Source organism: Phoca vitulina, unplaced genomic scaffold, assembly GCF_004348235.1.
Source record: "Phoca vitulina isolate PV1807 unplaced genomic scaffold, GSC_HSeal_1.0 scaffold24, whole genome shotgun sequence".
Classification (NCBI taxonomy): Eukaryota; Metazoa; Chordata; class Mammalia; order Carnivora; family Phocidae; genus Phoca; species Phoca vitulina.
The window spans coordinates 17,414,783-17,436,927 of record NW_022589727.1 but is presented as its reverse complement, the minus strand read 5'-3'; positions in this window follow the sequence as shown (position 1 = coordinate 17,436,927).

Sequence of the window (22,145 nt, the reverse complement as noted above, 5' to 3'; positions counted from 1 at the left end):
CAGATCGAAAACAGGGATGGGAGAGCAGAGTCTGTTAGGAAGCTTAAATCAGATAATGCATGCAGAATTCTAAAAGAGTGAGAGCTCCATAGATGAACTTGGACCCTGGAATAAGACTGCTTCGGTTTAAAGCCCAGTTCTACCGCTTACTATCTCTGTGACCTTAGGCAAGGTCACCTGTCCTCTCTGTATCTCAGTAGTTGTATCAGCAAAATAGAAACACTAATTGTTCCCTCATCGGGGTTGTGATAAAGATTCAAGGAATCAATACATATAAAGAACTTAAAGCGCCTAGCAAGTAATAAGTGCATAATAAACGTTCAATAAAGGGTAGTTAAAAGAGCAATATTGTTATTATCATAATTATTAGGCACCATACCAATTCATCAGGACTTTGATAGAACTTAATTACTTCACTGGATCTAGAAGAGGTCATGAACTTGTAGACACAGAGAACAGACTGAAAGTTCCACTGCAAGTTCTAGGCTCACTGGGGCACAGTTCGTGGTGGGAGGGCTCTTTGTCGTGTCTGGTCAAGCTGTGTGGCTTCCATGCCCAAGTACGTCACCCAGTGAAACAATGGTACAGAGCTCCAGACACAGGTACGGAGGTGTCCACTCTGCTCTGATAACAGGGAAATTCAATCTAGAATCTAGGCTTGCTGGTGAGTGTAATCCTAAGGCAAAGAAAAATCTTTGATGTCTCTGTCCAAAGTCATGCTAATATGAAGAAAGTTACTTTCTTGTTCTGAGCAAGTTCAGGAAAAAGAGAAGGGCCACTCTCTAAGCCAGAAATCCAGTCTTTAGAAACAAAGCAAGGGTACAACTACTGTTCATTTAGTAGGAAATCAGCCTTATAGAAGTGTTGGACAATATTAGAAAGACCTCCAAAATTGCAAGGGGGTGGGGTGTGGAAGGAGTGGAGAAGTGTTTCTAGAAGTCTATCTGGGCTTATGGACATTTTATTCCACACCTTGCACAGGGGGGCCTGTAGCTGACTTTTCATCGGACCATCCTTTTGCCTTGTGCCCCTTCTGGGAACTGTACTCTTTATCCGCTGCACTCATTGCAAGAACTGCTCTCATTAATGAGGCAGGCAAACATACTTAAAGCATGAGTCCTGCATCTGGCCAGAGTGGATCACAGTCGAAGTTAGGGTTCCTCTTTGGAAGGTAGCATGATGCTCATCAGAATGAAACCTGAGTCAAATAGAAGTTTGTGGGGCTCCGTTCAAGGACTGGCTGAGGTTTGAGCTGCCTCTGATTTCATCTGACCCTTAGAGAGAAGATAGAGATGCACTACTGTCTCCTATTTATCATTCTCAATGGGAACTGTGTGGGCAGCTTCCATTACGCCAGGCCAAATTTAGACGAATGAAAAGGTCGACTAAGTAATTATTGATTTTATATGTGTGCATAAATTAGAGCATGGAGTCCTTTAGTCACTGCTAAAAATAAGCCTTCTATGGATTGGGTTTGGGAGGCAGAGGGCCTGGGTAACGAGGATAAAGCAATAACTCTGGTGGTAAATCTGTACATTGGATAACTATTTCCTTATGGTTGTCATGATGGTTCAAGCCTTACATAAAAAATCAGCCAGTGGAGCATTTTGGATATCTGGGAGAGGATTGGACAAGGCAAACCACAGCCATGCTTTCTCTTTAATCATAAAACTGATATTGGCCATAATCCTTTTAGCAACAAGCTTTTCTCAAGCAGCAGTGACTTATGAATGCTATTCTGAGGAGAACTAGTCAATATATTAGTTTTCTTTTAATTATGCAGCTGCAGCAGCAAGTCATGCATGAGTTTTATGGAGCTTTGTGAATTTGCCATCAGTTCTGGGAAGCAGAGAATTTATTTGTATACCATGGAGCAATTTGCTCTGGTTAGAAGAGAAACCATATCCTTCTATCTTAAAAATGAAGAGCTGGTATTTGAATGGGAGATTCCAAGAATCTAATAATCAAATCCACCAAGGCTGTTAATTAAAATTGATGAGTATTAAGCATTTATGTAGCACTCTAGAATGTTGTGGGGCTGGAAAATTACCAATTGCCTGAAGTCTGCAACTATTGATGTGCTTACAAGGGAGAAAAATATGGTAATAAAAGAAGAAAGTATTTTGTTATCAAACATCTTATACTTGGGGTGAATATTGCCTTATACCTTTTAGAGATAGATGCAGCTAAATTATACGACTATCTTAGTTCTGCTTGGATTTGAGTGGTTTGAAGTCAATTTATGCATTATGGGTGCATCTTAAATTTTAAGTTACAGTAATTCTATCTCTTCTTGGTTAGTAGTTCCTGTAATGCTGAGAGCAAAATGTCTTGTTCAAGCATAGTGTGGCATTACTTAGAAGCAGCCCCAAGGAAGCAGATTGCTCCATTCTGCTTGATCTAATGGGCCACAACAGCTCCCAAATTGAAGAAATGAGGATTGACATGTCAAGGAAGAGGAGTAGTTGAGAAGGAGGGTGGTGGCCTGTGACGAGCCTATACTGACCTCTGGAAATTTGTAACCCTTGCATATAGGTTCAGTTCTGCTCCAGGCCCTAGGCTCCAGGCCAATTTTGATCTCAGCCTGGGAGGGTTTTGTGGTCTGACTTTGGGGATCAGCACTATGTCAGTTGTGCTACAGCCACTTGGCTGTGACTTTGAATTCCAGTTTGCATAAAGGTGCTTCTCTCATGTGCGGAAGATCCAGTGTCCCCTTTGTGTCCTAATCATGGCAGCTGGGTCCTTGTTTTGCTGCTTGTGGCTCTCAATCTGCTTTGTTCTTTTAGAACTGATGTCTTCCATTGCCATCCTCTAGCCAAAGTCAAGAGATGTATAGCCTTCCCCATAACTTAAGTCCTGTAGGACTGGATATTGCCTATTTCTATTCTTCATGTCATCCTTCAAAGGGATGTGAGGACACCCTTGCTCCTTTGAGGTGTCCACCTTTCCCTCCCCCCACTTCATGCTGACTAATAGCCTTAGACAAACAGATGTTGATTGTTGGGCACTTTGCAAACTACATATCCAACATCTAGTGGAGTACCTGGACCATAGTAGGCATTCAATAATTCTTCGGTGAATGAATGATTTCATTTTATCTGCTACCCAGAACTTTTTCCCAGTGTTTGCTGGCAAAGTCCATTTTCCCAGAAACTACCTATTTCAGCTCACCCCAGCTACCTACCCTAGGCTGCCTTGCCCTCCCTTGAGTTGGCACACAACACCAAAATATCATGCATCTGAGGGAGGTTGGTGTCATCAGCAAGATATGCCTTCAATGCCTCGTTCTTCTCTGCAGGCTCTTAAAAATGTCAGCCTGCTCTAATTGTATTTTTTTCTCTCTTCATTGTCTCCTGGTTCTCTCTCAGAAACTTTGGGAAAAAATTTAATTTGATGAAATTAATGCACCCCAAAGTGCCAAAGACTAGGAATCCAGGGCAGTTAGCCAGTGTGAGCCTGAGTTGTAGTTAGTGGTCAGGAAGTTCTACCGTAGGCATAGCAGGGATGCTTTTAGAAACTGGAGATATTTTGCTTGGAGAAAAATCATCCTAGGAGGGTCACAGCAGCTGTTTTCAAATATATATACACATGCCTGATGTGTAAAAGACAGAATACATCTATATTGTACAATAAGAATGGGTGATGACCTGCCCTGTGGGAGAGAGTATGCTGTTCTGGGAAGTTGAACGCTGGCTCTCTTCCAGACGTGGAGGCAGGCCAGGGCAGGGTGGTGGGGAGAGCCCATCATAGTTGGTGGCATGTGATCATTACATGGTGGACCCCTGGTTCTTGACCCTCCCACCATGAGTAGGAGTATAAACCCAGGCTGAATTTCACTCAGAGTATTTCCCCAATTGGCCTCATTCCACTGCTATTGCCCATTTCTGGTGTCTCAGTGGTGTTTCTCAGGGTTTGCTTCCACAGCAGTTGCAACATCATGATGGTTGTGGCTCCTTTCCTTGTCTGGTTATAGTGATCCCATTCCTCTTGCCAAAAGCTGATTTAGAAACAAGCATATGTGGCATGATCCTGGCCCAGGCATTAGAGGGGATGTCTTTTAGGGTAAGAATAGCGGTTCTCGGAAGAGTTTCCCCTCTTCTAAGAAAGGGAGACAGAGCCTGTATTGTTCCTCTGGAAGTCATTGTATTGGGATATCAAGTCTGGAACTCCAGCAACAGTCTTCCCTTGGCCTGGGGCTGCAGCCAGAGCCAGAATACTGGGTTCTTCATGACAAGATTCACCAACCAAAGCAATCAATTCTGGAGCTCTTCCACTTCTGGAACTTCTTCTTTTGATACATTTCGTTATTTTTTTAAAAAGGCAATTTATTACAGATTCTGATACTTGCAGCCAAAACCATCCTTTCTGAGACGGAGAGTTTTCTGTCTCTTCCTTGAAAATGATGAAAGAAAGACAACCTGTGGGAAAAGTCAAGTTCAACTTTTGGATGACATTAGTTCTTACCATACTGTGGCTGGCCAGACTTATGTGTCATTTTCTTTGCTCTTCCCTCTGGGGAAACCAGGATAATATTTTAATTTTCCTCTTGAAAGTTAGTTTACCAGCGTTGTAATATGTCCCCAGTAGTTTCCTTTAAATCAATATTTAGATTAAAATGAAATTGAGTCAATTCAAATGCCAAATGCAAGCAGCCCATCAGGAAGACATAGGCCATACAGGGCAAAGGCCACCTGATTTTTCTGTGCCACAAAGAGGGAGACTCAGAGAGTGGGCTATGTCCTGCCCCATCCTCCACCCTTGAGATTCTGGTCAGAGAAAGACACTGTTGAACATTCTGAATCACCTAGCCAAATGTGAAAAAGTCTGCTAAGTTTTGGCTTCTAAGAATATGGAATGTCAATAAGCTGATGGTGACTTTGAAAATCCCTTGCAAATTGTAATGTGTAGGATGCATGGAAGGCATCATTTGGGAAGTTTTGGAAGAGACAAAATTCTAGACTTGGTCCTAGGATAGCAAGAGCGGCCCTGATTTATGCAAGAAATCTAGAATCATTTCTATTCTAACAGATGACTCAGGTAAGGACTTATGCTCCCCTCCCCCTTGACAAAAGAATCAGATGCTTTATCTGAATTAACAAAGGGCTACCAGGAAGGTAGGCGGCTCAGCTCCCACATCAGGAATGGGTTGAAGTTATTGGTTGCTGGTACATCTTTATACACAGTTCACAGTCCCTTTGCATCATGTCACATCTGATACGGTATAATGTGATGTGACTAATGTAATCAGATGTGAAGTGCACTACAGCAACATGTCAAGTTGGAAAATTTGAAAAGAGAAATAGGCTTCTCTCTAAATCATGGTTGGGTTATTTCTCTCAGCCGGAGGGCTGTGTTTTCAGAGTGAAGAGTTTTCTGTGTTGACCTTCTGGCCAAGGGCATATGTCAGGAGGGCTAGTCTTTCCAGAAGGTGATGACCCTGGATATATGAGCTGAAGCCTTATGCATTGGCTCCCACCTGCCTTTCAAATCAACATGCCTAGGGGCGCCTGGGTGGCTCAGTTGGTTCAGCGACTGCCTTCGGCTCAGGTCATGATCCCGGGGTCCTGCTTCTCCCTCTCCCATTCCCCCTGCTTGTGTTCCCTCTCTCGCTGTCTCTCTCTGTCAATTAAATAAATAAATAAAATCTTTAAAAAAAAAAAAAAAATCAACATGCCTCACCTCTTTCCCACAACAGGGCATTCACTCCAGAGGGGTGTGCCACAAAGCGCTGATTGCTCAGAAAACCAAAGTTTCACAGAGGTTTGGGACAAGTATGCTTAGAAGCTGATGAGGCACTAAAGAAGGAATTTTAAGGCACCAAAATGGCTGAACAAAGTCAATGTCATTCAAGTATGTGTACATTTTCCAGAATGATAGCTAATGTGGATATACAAGTTTTTATCCATCAACTTTCTTTATAAGCTTCCTGTACAAAGCAGGGTGGGTGATCTTCATGACCCCGTCTCATTAACAAGTATGAGTTCTGGGAAAGGACTCTCTGTGGCTTGGTTTGGTGGAGACGCTCAGTCTCTTCCTCTTCTGCCCCAGGTGGGCCGTAGTGTGCGTGCTCTCTCTCTCCACCCCCCATACCTCCCTCCCTCCACCTTCTCCTCTCTCACACATTTTAATTTCTAGGATCAATGTAAAGGTTTAAGGGTGAAGAGGGGCTCTGAGGCCAAGGCTGAGAGTATTCTAACAAATACAATGTCTTAATCAGTAGTCTATGGAAGCTGACATGTAAACAAACAAAAATGGAGTTGCTCAGTATGAAGTAGGCACAGGGGTGGTGCCCAGACACCAAGAGCACCCTGAGATTGCCAGGTCACGCTGGAAATAGAATGAACTCCCCAGTCCCTCCAGTCCTTCCAGTCCAGTCCTGTCGGCCCTGTGCTGTGAAGACTTAAGCTCTCTTACCTTCCTTGTTCAGGCCGATCCTGCTCTCACAGTGCGCTCAGGAGGTGGCAGGACAAAGCCCGTTCCTTCTGCCGCCCCATCTGCAGCCTTAGCCTCTTCCTCATACTTACATCCTCTCCATCCGAGGGCATGATGGCCCCATGAAGGTTCAGTAAACATAGGGCTATGGCTTTCTATAGAATTGTGAAACAATTAGGGCACCTGGGGGGCTTAGTCAGTGAAGGATCCAGCCATTGTTTTTGGCTCAGGTCGTGATCTCAGGGGTGAGATTGGGCTCTGCCGTCAGGGCGGAGTCTCTTTGAGACTCTTTCCCTCTGTCTCTGCCCCTCGTGCCACCCCCCCATGTGTTCTCTCTTTCTCTTTAAAATAAATATTTTTACTATTTATTTTATTAAATATATTTAATATATTTAAATATAAATATAAATAATATATATAAAATAAATAAATAAATTGCTCTCTCTTTAAAAAAGAATTTTAAAAAAAAGAATTGTGAAACAATTGAGGTTTGTCAATCACTTTCATTGACCTCCCCTTTTGTCTCATTGTTTCTTTCATGCCTCCCTCCTCCCTGTGTCCCATCCCCGCCCCCCCCCCAAGGCCACCTGCCCTCCCTGAGTCCTTTCCCTGGTGGGGGCCGCACCCTACTCAGTGTGCAGCCCTTTCCCATCTCAGCCTGCTCCGGACCTTACCGTGGCCTCCTCTGCCTCCATTAATTCTACCTCTCCCGTGTACCATTTTATTGGCCACTGCCCTTTGCTCAGTGATAGCTGGCTAATATGAGAAACTAATCTGTTTTAAATGTTTTAATGTGTTACCACTCACTAGCCACTGCTAGCAACTTAATGAGATTTTGAGTTTTACTTGTCTCATCATAGGTCCTCTATTCAATTATAAACTCGGCGAGGGGGAAGAGCCATGGATGCATCTTCCCATGGCTGTGTCTTCTGTAACTGCCATTGCCTCTGACAGCCCTGGACCGCCGGTCCTCTGTCTTGCCGGAGCTGAATGGACTGCAGGACAGGTGGGCAGGTGGCTGGACCTGAGCGCACAGACACTAAACAAGTACCACGACCAAGCTGGTTTTCAGGCCATGTCGGAAAAATAGGTTGGCACGAGAGACTGGCCAAACAAACAAACAAACAACAAAAAAAATTCCTAAAAAGGAGTTTAAAAATAAGCAGAGAGGGTAAATTAACTCACTCAAACCTTTGCTGAAGTTTGCCTTACTGGAAACAGCCGCAACCACAAAACCAGTAATACCACAAATCAGCTACTGAGGCCAAGAGCTGGTCTTGAAATCAAAGGTTTCTGTAGGGCCTCCCACTCTCTTCTGGGAGGAAGTTTGCCTTTAAAAGCCTAAAGCAAAAATGCATGCAAAACCCACATGCTGTTAAAGCCCCGGGTGCTGCAGGAACTCGGGTGCTGTAGGCTTGGCCAGGGTCATCTCTTGCAAGCTGCAATACAGGAAAACAAAGGGTTCAGAGTGGTACTGCCCAGTAGACCTTTCCATGATGGACTTTTTTTTACTCTGCCCTGTTCAGGCCAGGAGCCATTAGCCACATGTGGCTGCTGAGCCCTTGAGATGTGGCTACTATGACTGAGGACCTGCATTTTTACTTGCGTTTCATTTTACTTCATAGAGTAATAAAACCGCATATTTAAATAGTTATGTCTTATTCAACGAACTGTGTTACTTGCAGCGTGGTGTGCGGATTAGGAATCCTGGCATCACTTGGAAGCTTGTTAGAAATGCAGAGTCTCAGGCCTTACCCAGGACCCCTCCTGGGGCTGCAGTTTCATAAGATTTCCAGGTGGATCTCATATATGTAAAATTTTGAGATGTCCCTCCCTGGATCAACAGTCCTCACCTCTGTGAGAATCACCTGGAGGAATAGAATCACCTGGAGATTTTTCTGATGCCTGGACTTGACTATGCACCAGTTACATCAGAAACTCTGGTTGGGAGGCACGGCTTTCAGAATCCTCATTGCCATTGCCATCCACCAGTGTAAGGAAGAAAGCCTTGAGTCAGGAATTTATAAAGGTTTCAGTAAACATGTAACAAAGAAATGAGAAGGAATCCGATGGCACCTGAGCGCCATAGGTATGCATGTTGCTCTTAAACTAAGAAGAGTGAACATAGCCCCTACACCGTCAGAATCAGACGTTCTGAAGGCGTGAGAGGTAGTTTGCCTCTTAACCCTGGGAGACCTGGTCTTAGTTGGCCCAAGTTTATGTGATGTTAGTGCCCAGGCAGCTGAGAAATATTGCTAGTTGCAGGAACTCAGAACTGTTTCAGTCAGGAAGAAGTTGACCTCCAGTTTTTACCCATAAAGCAGGAAAGGGATTTAAAGAGATTATAGACAGATCGCCAACTTCAGGGTCCTTGAAGTAATTCATGTGTCCACAAAAGAAGTGAATTTCCACACAAACCATGGGCTAGGACATGTGATTCAAGGTGAGTTATGAATTCCTCAGACCCCCAAGACAATTATTTAAATACATAAAAATTCCAGGCATAGAGGAGGAGAGCCCTCTTTTTTGGTGGTCTGAAGATCAAGGGCTGTGAATTTTTTCTAAGAGGACCTGGATTTGGGAGGCTTCCCTCGTCTTTCCAGCTATCCCAGTCCAAGCTCAGTGAGCTTCAGAACACTATTCGAGGAATGTTCTGGGCCCTTCTCTTGATGGGCTATATTTGGGGAGAGGGGAAGGAACTATGGTGGTTAAAAATCATTCTCTTTTTAATTTTCTCTTTTCTGTTAAAAAAGCATTTCTTTATGATTTGTGCTGTAATTCTTTACCTTTTGTGTTATAGCCAAATTTTATAAAAAGTAGGTGTATACTGTTGGTGGGAATGCAAGCTGATGCAGCCACTTTGGAAAACAGTATGGAGGTTCCTCAAAAAGTTGAAAATAGAGCTACCATATGACCCAGCAATTACACTACTGGGTATTTACCCCAAAGATATAAATGTAGTGATCTGAAGGGGTACATGCACCCCAATGTTTATAGCAGCCATGTCCACAATAGGCAAACTATGGAAAGAGCCAAGATGTCCATCAACAGATGAATGGATAAAGAAGATGTGGCATATATATACAATGGAATATTATGCAGCCATAAAAAAATGAAATCTTGCCATTTGCAACGACATGGATGGAACTAGAGGGTATTATGCTAAGTGAAATAAGTCAATCAGAGAAAGACATGTATCATATGCTCTCACTGGTATGAGGAATTCTTAATCTCAGGAAACAAACTGAGGGTTTCTGGAGTGGTGGGGGGTGGGAGGGATGGTGGGCTGGGTGATAGACATTGGGGAGGGTATGTGCTATGGTGAATGCTGTGAATTGTGTAAGACTGATGAATCATAGACCTGTACCTCTGAAACAAATAATACATTATATGTTAAAAAAAAAAAAAAAGATAGTAGGAAGGGAAAAATGAAGAGGGGAAAATCAGAGGGGGAGATGAACCATGAGAGACTATGGACTCTGAGAAACAAACTGAGGGTTCTAGAAGGGAGCGGGGTAGGGGGATGGGTTAGCCTGGTGATGGGTATTAAAGAGGGCACGTACTGAATGGAGCACTGGGTGTTATACGCAAACAATGAATCATGGAACACTACATCAAAAAAATAAATTAATTAAAAAAAATGATTGATAAAAAAACCTAAAAAAAGAAAGAAAGTGGGTGTGTAAATAAGCTTTATCATGGACCAGGAAGGAATAGGCTGGCAGAGGTAAGAAGAGGTCGTTTATTTTAAGATAAAGCAGGTAAAAGGGACATTCGTCCTTCAAGAAATATATTCAACAACACATTTTTTATTGAATATTTGAGGGTCCAGACACTGTTCTAGGGGCTCAGCACATAGTGGTGAACAAAACAGACATTCTTTTGACCTCATGTTACTTATAGACTAGTCAGGGGCATACAGCTGTTAAATAAACATAAAGATAAATACATACATATTATAATGAACATCTATAAATTGTGACAAAGCCTATAAAGGGGAATTGTTGAAAAGAAAATAAAGGGGTTCTGGTCAATTTAGATTATGGCCAAAAGGATTAGAAAACAGGACAATGAGTCTTACTTAAGGAGTGAAAATTCTCACATGGGCTTGACTCATCAGAAATGATGGCAAGCTTAACTATAAGCAGCGATCAATTAAAGATGAAGACAAAAAGTCCATTTATGCATGAGTCAAGGAAGGATTGAGAAGAAAATGCAATGTCAAGCTAAGTGGCCCTACCCTAATATGGGCAGAATGTAATGATGATCTTGGTCAAAGACTACAGAAAAGTTTAGAGCTGAGAAAACTGTCTTGAGTCAGAGTGTAGAAGAACTTATTGTCAACAGTGAAATTCACATCTAAGCAAAAGTCACAGGAGCAGATGCAAACAGATGGAGCATAGAGGCAAGCCTGCCCAAGGCAGAAAAGAAGTTAAGGTCTCTTACCTTTTTCTTCCTAGGAACAATGCAATGACTGGCTTCCCTGGCCATGGCCAGTCAGAGGTTGGGGGTCTCAAAGGCTGCTGGAAAACAGCAGGGTCCCCAGGGCAACACCCTTCTCCAAGCCCTGAAAGATTCTGACTGAAAACAAAACCGCAGAGTCATAAAATATTGGAGATGCAGGGACCATAGAGTGTGTTTATCCCAACTCCCACTCAATCTCATGATGGACCTCATACATGCCTTTGTTGGTCACCAGACAACCCCACGCTGGCTGGGCTCCTACAAGAGGTCTCAATGTATCTGGTCCTTAAAGTCTGACCCTCAGCCTTGACTCATTTATCTTTGACTTGTTCTGTGAACTTGAAGCCAACTCACAGCTGGGCAAAGGCTGGTTCCACACATAGGTTTAGGATAGCATTAGGGCCTACTGTTATGAGTGACTATATGCCCTCTGCATCCTTCCAAAGGCTTATTTCCTCCACACAATCCTTTCCTTTAGGCGAATGAATCTATTTATAGTTCAGTGAGTGCCTCATGGATATTCTTGGTTCTTTACTCTTGTTCAAAGACCTTTTTGGTGTCTCTCAGTTCCTATCAGTTCTTTAAGACCTAGTTTGAATTCCAGCTCCCACCAGAAGTCTTCCTGACATTTCTAATCATCTGTACTTTTTGATCCATGTGTAATATACCATTTTAAGCACCACAAGGTTAATCAGAAACTAGCATAATCAACATGTTGCATAAAGAAGTCTCATGGAGAATAATCAGAAACTCATTTACTTTTGTCTCTCATAGACCTTGTCAATGTGTTTACTTCTCTATTCATTTATTTATTAATTTATTCATTAAGTAAATATTTATTGAATGCTTACTGTGTGTTAGGTGATAGTCTAGGTCCTGGGGATACAGTAGTGAACAAAATAGACAAAAATTCTTATATTTGTGGAGCTTACAATCTAGTGGATGAGAAAAGCAATAAAACAAAATATATAAATGTAACATTTAGTAAGTGCTAAGGGGAAAAATAAAACAGGGAAAAGGGACATAAAGTGTCGGCACTTTTAGGCAGTGTAGCCAGATAAGGCTTCACTGATAGGATGCCGTTTGATTAAAGACCTGAAAGAGATGAGGACGTTAGCTAACAGACACCTGGTGGAGAGGCATCCCAGGTGGAAGGAACAAGTGTAAAGGCTCTGCGGTGGGACTTGACCTTGTTACGAGGTGGCAGAGGCAATACCTGGAATTGGTAATGTTTCAAGCTGGCCCTTTCTCTGAGCACATTCATAGGGTGTTCTTAAGAATTATCCCCAGTTTCTCTGATGTGGGGAACACATCTTTTCTAAGTTGCTTATGATTCTTTCCTTAAGCCCTAGGAATCCCATGGTTAACCCCTGATTGATGTCAGTACAACTTTGCAGGCAGTCTGTGATGATCTCATGTTAGCAGAACACTAGCCTGTGAGTCTCCAGACTTTAGATTTTCCAGGCATCAGTTAGACATCATCCCAATGGGTCCTTGAACTCTTTGCACGGACATATTAAGCTGCTGGGGGTCCTATTAAAACTCCTTTTCCTAGGATTGAGGTAAAAATCAGATATGTTCTATACCTTCCTTTTGGTGGAAAGACAAGGAAGTTTGGCGTTCTTTAAAGCACTCAATTTTTTTTTTCTTGGCCTCTTTAATTTCTTTTCTTAACTGAAGATAGCGCTCAGCCAAGGATCACACAATGTTTTTGTAATTTCTAAGTCTTGCTTGGTGGTCTCAAGCATCACTTTATAATATGACATACATTTGGTGGGGAGGAGCTCAGCTGAAACTGAGATTAAGTAGTGTCAGTTAATGTTACAAAACTATGTTTGGGTGCTTGCAAATGTGGGGTGATGATTAGTACCCAGCCAACTACTGTGTATACACAGCTTCTTCGATCTTGTGCTGCAATTTCTTTACCACTCATTTCGCACTTAACATGTACTGCTTTGAGTTATTTATTTTTAATTAATTTTTACTTATAAAGCCATACTTCAATAAATTATCCATATAAGTATTTAAAATATTGTACATGTCATTGAATCAATGTACATCCTCTAGCAATATATGAAAATTCATTACTTTTATACAATGTTTTGTTATTTAATCTCTTTATTCATACCTTCTTCATCTCTAGCTGGTATTCTAGTCCTGAGCTCACCAATCACATCCTTTGTAAATATCCAGTAATTCTGGAACATAGTATGTGCTTCATAATTTCTTGGTGATGAGGATGATGTGCTTTCTGGGTATATAAAACTTATAACTAAGTAGATGTAGGAGTTGAAATCACACATCAATGCAATCATCCCACTGAATCCTCTTCTATGTAAAGATAGGTATACAAAATGTATAAAAAGTTTGTTACTTCTCTGTGCCATTTTGACCCTATAGTTGCTTGCTTCTTAGGTAATTTCCTGCAATTTGCTGGCACTGGTACTTCAGTCCTGGTCTGTAGTTGTCGTAGAAAAGTCAAACCTTGAGTCTGATTTGAGAAACTTATTTTTTACTTTTATTTATTTGCTCATACACCTCTTCATTAAAACATTTTGTTATTTCCAGTTTAAGATCTGACATGTAAAGAGCCTGGAAGTTGCCACTCCCATCCTCCCATCCTGACAACAAGAAAAAAGCTGGACCACACTGAAAACCAATGACATTTCTTGTGCTCAACAGAGAGCTGAGGTTGCAAGAAAACCTCTACCCTAAAAGCTGGAGAGACAGCTCCAGGGAGATACAGCTGAGATCTGTTGACTTGCCCCTTAAGTTCTTGGAGCCATGAACTGTCAAGAACACTGAAAGAGTAATTTTGATGAATTGCAGGAGGCTGAGTATAGACTAGCCTGAGAGTGAGAAATTCCTAGGGACTTCAGTCTTGGGGGACTGCACACTTTTGTAAACTTTTCCTCCAAGGACCTCACCAGGTTTTCATGGTGAAGATCTGAGAAAGATTCCCTCATGGCTTTGGCATGGGGAGAGGAAGAATAATCATTGTGACATACACCAAGAGATTTCTCCATGACAAAGGCCCATAGGAAAGACTTTACCACACTTTACCCCAGTCAAGGAAGGGCATTCCTCCCACTCCAGGACCCTATAGACTTCCTGTTTCACCTAAGGGGGTGAGAGTGAGGAATAGAGTCAAGAGATGTCAGAGTTTCAAGGAAATAGATCGGGGATGCCGCATCCAGGGGAGGGAGAAAAGATCAGGTGAAAAAAAGCTGGAAATTACTAGTGAAGGGCACAGCCCTGAGAGCCAAACGCAAGCATTTAGGTTTGGTTGTAAGATTATAGAACGTTCCCTCTTCCCACTCCTTGCCACCATACAACAGGACTCCAGTATAACTGTGGCCTGTAGCTGAAAAAGCTGTAAGACACAGACTCTCTGAGAAGGAGTACTTAGGGAAACCCAAAGTCTCGAAGAAAGACCGAAACAAGGACACCAGAAGAATTTGAATCTCTGGCACTTACGGCTACTGAAAACACTAAACACAGTCTAAGTCCCAGCCAGATTAAGATAGATCCTCACACTGAAGGCTTATGAACCTCAGTTCCTACTACCTAATACGACATGTTCTGCTTTCAACAAAAACTTACAAGGCATGCCAAAAAAGTAAGTGAAGAACACAGCCTGAAGAGACAGAGCAGTCATCAGAACCAGATTTAGATATGACACAGATGTTGAAATTATCAGGCAGGGAATTTAAATAGCTATGATTAATATGTTAAGGGCACCAATGGAAAAAGTAAATAATATACAAGAAAGGATGGGTAATATAACTAAAGAGATGGAAATGCTGAGACAGAATCAAAAAGAAATGCTAGAAATCAGAAATACTGTAAGAAATAAAGAATGCCTTCAATGGGTTCATCGGGAGACTCAACACAGCCTAGGGAAGAATCAGTGAGGAGGAAGATAATGAAATGCAAATGGAAAAAGGAATGAGGGGTGGGGAACCCCAAATGGACCATCTACCCTGTGGGACAAGTTTCGAAGGTATAAAATACCCAGGAGAAGAATGGGGGAACAGAGTAGAAAAAAAATATACAGTGATAATGGCTGAGAACTTTCCAAATTAATGATAGACACCAAACCACAGATCCAGGCGGTTCAAAGAACAACAATCAGTATTTTTAAAAAATCTACACCTAGTCATATCATTCCAATTTCAGAAAATCAAAGACAGAAAATCTTGAAAGAAGTGAGATGGAAAAAGCATCTTATGTATAGAGGAAGAAGGATAGCAAATACAACAGACTTCTCATCACCAGCATGCAAGAAGAGTGTGGAATAAAATATTTAAGGTGTTAAAAGAAACAGACTACCAACCTAGAACTCTGCATCCAGCAAAATTGTCCTTCAATCTGAAGGAGAAATAAAGACCTTCTCAGACAAATAAAAACTGAAGGAATTTATCACCAGTAGGTCTGCCCTGCAAGAAATGTTAAAAAGAAGTTCTTTAGCAGAAGGAAAATGATATAGGTCAGAAACATGAATCTATATAAAGAAAAGAAGAACGTCAGATAAGGAATAAATGAAGCACCTGTCCCCAGGTGAATAGAACCACATCTGTCTCATCTTGGCATAACAAGTTCACATCTCCATCTGTGAATGATGAGTGTATTTTGTAAGGAAACAAGTCTATTCTTGCAGTCTTGTAGTTGAATAAAAAAATTACATAATGAATTTATTTCTTGTAGGCTTCTAAATAGTGAATTAAAAGTTTGGAACTGGTAAAAAATATTAAATTTGCAATTTAGGAAAGCTCTGAATCTTACTATCTGTGTAGGTATGTTGCATATGTAAATACATGTTGATTCTAATGACATAAGATGTGGGATAAGTAAAGGTTAAGTAAAGGAAGATACAACTTAGAAGAGAAAATGCTTTAGTAAACTCTTCAATGAAAGACAAAACAAAACAAAACTTTTTAAAATAATATTGCCAAGCATTGTGGTTAAAAACTTTATATAGCAAGCTTTTAAACAGCATGATGTCTTAGGTAAAAGTTTGGTGTCCTTTTAACACGTTTTTTGAGCTCCTTCTATGTGCTAGGTGATGGGGCTACCAAGATGATTAGGCCATGATTAAGATGAGAAGCCAATTATATGGAGGTACCAGTTGGTATCTCATACAATTTTAGTTACAGCTCACTCCACTCCTTGCTGAATTGTTAACAGCGTATTAAATTAAAGGCTTCTTGACAACAGGACCAAACCATTTATCTAGATAGTTCTACTCTTGGCACAATGCCTAACACATAATAAGTGCACAAGAAATGTTTGTGAAATGGGAGTTTACAGGGTTGGCAAACCACTCCCTACTGGACAAATCCGGCTTACCAGCCCTATCCAGTGGATGTCCTATTTTTGGAGGGCTCTCAAGCTGAGGATGGCTTGTCTATTTTTAAGGGACTATAAAACATACACGCATGCACCACTATATGACAGAGACCATATGTGGCTGCAAAGCCTAAAATATTTGCTGTCTTGCTTCTTACAGAAAACATTTCCCAACCTTGCCTTATTAGGGTGCTCCTTCTAGGTTCTCCTGAAATTTGTCTTGGAGTAAGTTTTCTTCTTGTATCATGATATGGTCCTTCGGCACTAAGGCTTGCTAAAGCTTTCCTTAGCTTTCAGTTTTTGCTTCAACCCCGTAATAAATTGCTGGCACACCCAGCTTCGGCTATAGGCCACTTAACAAGACCCACTTAACTTGCTTGCTTAACCTACACTTGAATCAGCAAAAAGGCTGTGTCATTGTCTTTGGCTTCCTGGTAGCCCCCTCACCAAACAGTTGGAGGAAAAAGGTAAGAGCCTGTCACATATGACACCAATGTCCATGAGGGACATCAAGTATTCAATCTGAATGTTCCCATCAGTAAAGACTCACTGGCCATGGATATAAACAGCTCCAACAAGAGAGGTGCTCACAAGTAGGTCAGGGAAAGCCCCTGCAATACTACTGTAAACTTAAAAACAAAATATAAATTCAAATGAGTTTTGTGACAAGCAAAAACACAAAAAACACATGCGATTACAGTATGCAACCCTACGTGTGTGTGTGTGTGTGTGTGTGAACTAAACTCTATCAACGATTTTCCAGGGCAGAGATTTCTTCTCTATCCCCCACCCCTGGTTTCACCACATGCTCAATAAATATTGATTACGCGAGGAGAAGGGAAGGGCGTCTGCAAGAGCTACGAGTTCTTGTAAAGTGTGACACCATTAAGTGCCAAATATGATTAATTCCTTGTAAGTGCATCTAGGGCTCTGCAAGAAGAATCTGCTTGTCAGTCCAAAACACAACCAATTAATAAAGAAAGCCAGTCATTTTGCATCTTCAAACCAGAATTCTGTAACAAAGGCCCCGAATATATAAGTGATGAATATTTAGACTTGAACTTTTCACTATAGCCAATGGTGGGTGGGGGTGGAGGGGAGGATCTTTGCGCAGTTGGGTGTATTACTACATTTTCATGTGTCCCCAGAGCATTGCCCATTCAGGGGATATGTAAGTAACCACTAACTCTTCAGAACCTGCTATTTATCTCCCTTTTATTATTTGTTTTCCCCTGAAGCAGAAGTCAAACTTGCTACATGTGCACTGTACCACCTCTATGGGAAAAGACCAAGATCAACAGAGCCTTGGTCTTGATCTTGCTGGCACTGCGTCAAAGCAGCGTGGAGGCCAGACCTTCCCTTTCTCACGGGCGCTTTGGAACGTGGGTTGGGTTTCTGTGAATCGGAGCACACGACCAGCTCTGTGTTTTACTTGGAGCTCTTATTTTTAAGGCCATCTATTAACTTTTTGCTCAGCCTCTCCCCAAATGCTCTCCTACTCCGCTGAACAATGTCTTACTGAAGACAAAAGATGTAGATGTGGTGTGAATAAGGAGGAAACTTGGTTCACCCCCCTGCCCCCAGCAATGGCCTTATTTATGGGTTTCAGATGGTGACAGGGATGTTTATATGAACCCTACCCAAACTGCCTGAACCTCTGGGGTCTGCAAAGATCAGGCTGCAAGTTTCACAAGAACAGAACTTTTTTTCAGGAGTTGGGGGGTGGGGGTGGTGGTGACTAAGATTTCCTGTACTTCCTGTTTTAGAGCTGCTGGAAATGAGACAAAAACTGTATTTCAGGATTTCAGTACCTGGCCCCAGCTGGAATCAGCACATACAGATGTGCACAAAGAAGGGGCACGTGTGCACATATGCTCGCACACAAGCAAACACCTAGAAAGGGGCATCATCGGTACTCACAGATTTTATCGAAAACATGCATACAATATTTTCCATTTCAAAAACAAAATTGGGGTTGAATTCCAAAGCATTTCATAAAGGCCTTTCAAAGTTTCAAAACCAAAGAGACCAACAATCTGATTTGGGGGGAAATGTTTAGTTCCTTATTATTTTTTGTAGAGCAGCCTTGTTGTGTTAGAGAGAAAAGAGGGACAAAAACAAAGAAAGGAAAACCTAACGCGTAAATGTAACTCATTAAGGCCGGGATACAGCAGGGTACTTGCAATACCTTTTGTCTCTGTCCACCTCCTCTTCCCGCAAACTGAAATCAATTGTTCGCAAGTGGATTTAGAGCATCCCCACTGCACACTGTGGCAGGCACTGCTCCCGTGGGCCGTCGAGTTGAGGACAACAGTATTCTTGCTTGGGGACACTGCTTCCCTAAATTCAATACATGCGTATAGTTAGGGGAGGGGCCCAGGAAGAAGGTTTACAAAGAACAGGGCAGAGGCAGATGCAAAACCACAAATTAAGTGATGCCTCGGATTCACCTTCAAGTCATCTGGCTGTCAAAGACAGACTGTCATGATGTGACTTTGATACCACGCAGGTTATTGCCCACATACAGCAGCACCCCCTGACATGTGCATCCTCCTAAGGACTGGCCTTTGTGCACGCGATGAGCCAGCAGGTCATTAATGTGCGGCGTGAGCAGGAGGGGCCCATGGAACACGGAGCAGGCGTGCTTGAAAGGGAGAGTCAGAATTTCCAGTAACCCCTTTCAGTTGGCAGAGCTCTGATTGGAACCATGTGACAATTTTAGGCGATGTACCATAGGCGGCCAATTTATTACATATGGCAATATGATTAATGGTATCAAATGCCTTTTTTTGGTAACATCCAAGAACACTCTACCAGCCAACTGCTTGGAGTCCAAGGCAGTGAAAATCTGTTCCATGAATTTAAAGTCAGGCAGATGAGGTTAAATGAGAGAGGGCCAGACGCCAAGGCAATGATTACAAAGTAAGTTGTTTCAAAAAGAGCAGAATGTTTTAAATCTGGTCTTGAACAAATCCCATCCAGGCCCCACCTACCCCAACCTATTTTTTTAATTTCCCTTCCCCGCTTGTTTCTTGATGTGAAAGCCCTAACAGCTAGAGTCTGCAAGACATTTCTGAGGCCAGGCTGTCTTCCGCGTGCCCAGAACCTCTTCCAGGACTGGGCGAATGCACACAGACCACCGACTGGATCTGTCCTTGGCATCCTGTGGCGGGCTGGGTGTGGAGGGGAAGCAGCGAAGAGCTGCAGAAGGCGGGCTGGGGGAGATGGCCTCCCCGGGGGCAGGAGGAAGGGCCCAGCCTCCTCACACTTCCTTTAGTGACTGGGGGCCCTTTCTGCTCTCTCCTCTCTGGGAGTAAGTAAGGTTTCCCTGGACTTGGAACATCATTGGGGATGACTGGGAAGAGCTGTCGCGAACAGGACCGAGGGAGTGACTGTGAGGAAGGTTGCTTGTCTTGGAATTTGAGGAATGAGGATAAAGAGTGGAGAAGACTTTCAAGAGGCAGAGTCTCCAGATGTTACTTGTTCCCCCAAAATATCTCCCCACAACGCATAATAAGGCACTTACTACGTATTTGTTAAGGAAAGGAGTGTAACATTATTCCCCTCTTTGAGGTTTGCTAGTGGACCTAAGCCTATTTTGTCCAAGTTGTGAGTCACTGACTTCGCAGAGGATTTTACAAAAAGACCGACACATTTTGACTGAGGGCCCACCAGATACGGGGCACCCTGATAGGTGGGATCAGTTGTAAGCTATACAATTTATGTTTATGGGCTATAAATTGGTAGTTTGTGGTTGTTTCTGAAGGAGAAAATTGATCCCTAACCCCGTGGTTTGTGGGTTAATACTTTTTTTCCCTTTTTTGTGAGAACTGAATCTGGCAGGTTATTTAGGGATTAAATCTGTTACCCAGGGCTCAGTTTTCAATCTTTCGATTTGGTATTTTAGACCTAGTGAGAGGGTCCTAGATTCTGTCTCTGGCAAAGCTCCCTACCCCCGCAAAAAAAACAAAAAAAAACAAAAAAAAACAAAAAAAAACAAAAAAAAACTGAAAAAGAAAAACATGAGTAAATAATGAAAATATGTGGAGGTCAGGTGACTCTGAGCCAGGCAGAAGAGTAAAGATGGGTTCACACTGAGGCAAAAAGGTCTTGAGAGTGAGACTGAGCCATAACATAGGGCAACTAGGCAGTTGCATTGTGATGCCACCCTTGGGGATTGAGTTGTAGCCTGAAATCCAGATGATTTTCCTCAGCTTGCTTGCTCTGTTGGAGTCTTTCAACCCATTCCAACATACGGTGTGAGGGCTGAATGACAGATCGGGGTTGACTATGTTCTAGTAAATTCTTCCATGAACACCACTGTCTACTCGTGGAAAATGATATAAAAACCAAGATTTAAGATCAACCCAACCCTCCTCCCCCATATTTAAAACAAATCCCAGGCAATTGGTTCTCCCCTCTGATATATGATCACTTCTCCCAAGTGAATCATGCTCACTTTTAAATAAAAATTTACTTTCACTGCATCTCCTTTGAAGGCCAAAATGGAGAGCAGTCTACAGAACTGCTAGAATTGACAAATTAGTCTGTCAGTTATGCTGGGCAGAGAGTTGTTTTTCTTTGCAGTTCTTCACTGCAGTGTCGAATTACACAACAGCATACATTGTATCAGTTTTCTACTGCTGCTGTAACAAGTTAGGGCATACTCCTTGGTTCAAAACAACCCAAATTGATTACCTTACAATTACAGTTCCAGAGGCCAAAGTCCAAAACGGGTTTCATTTGGCTAAAACTGAGGTGTTGACACAACCACTTTCCCTTTGGAGGCTCTGGGGGAGAATCCATTCCCTTGCCTCTTCTTGCTTCCAGAAGCTCCCTGCATTCTTTGGCTGGTGGTCCCTTCCTGCATTTTCGAAGCCAGCAGCATAGCATCTTCAGATCTTGCTCTGCTTCTGCCATCACATCTCCTTCTCCGACTTTGACCCTCAGGTTTCCTTTTTATAAGGACCCTGGTGATTTCATGGGGCCCACTCAGATAACCCAGGATAATCCCTCCGTCTCAGAATCTTCCGTTTAATCACATCTGCAAAGTTCTTTCACCACATAAGGTAACATAGTCACAGCTTCTGGGCATTAGGACATGGACTTTTTTGGGGGACCCTTATGTTGCCTACTACAACCATCATCATGCAGGAAAGAAAAGAAGAGAAAAAAAAAAATAACCAGAAAATCATTCAGCAAGGTTAGGGGGAGACACAAAGAAGCAATCAGGAAATCTCTGCTCAGCATCTCTGTTGGCCCTGCCGACTTTATTCATAACCTAACTGAGGGCAGGGTCCTGTGGAAGAAGAAGCATGGTACTAAGTGAGCGTCTACTCTGTGCCAAGATGGCACTCATCAGATTCTCAGCTGGACTGATGACAAATGGAAGCCTGGAGAAGTTAAGTAACTTGCCCAGCATGACACAGCTCTACATGACAGAACAAACCAGGGTTTGGATCCATGTCTCCGTGACTCCACCATCCTCATACGTAACTGTGACATTTTCTGCCCCTTATGTCTAACAAAGGGAAGGGAAAAGCTAACTCAGGGTAGAAAGGGAAGGTTCTGAGACCACTGACATGTTTTCCCGCCTCTTAAATCAGTCCTGTAGAAGGACACAGTCTTACAGCCCTGCCTGGGATTCTTGTGTTTAACATTAATGACCCATCACTGTTCACACTTGCTTTGCTTTCTACTGTTCTTCACTAACTGGGTCCCTAGTTGAGGCCTAAACGGGCCTAAATGACCTCTCTACATGTCTTCTTGAGCCTAATTCTTATTTCCCTGCGTCCCAGGGACAGGAGAGACTCTAGCTACCCAGGGACCCATGGTTATGCCATCACTGACTCTTGTTTTTTTTTTTTTCCATCACTGACTCTTGTTGTCATTGTTATTTT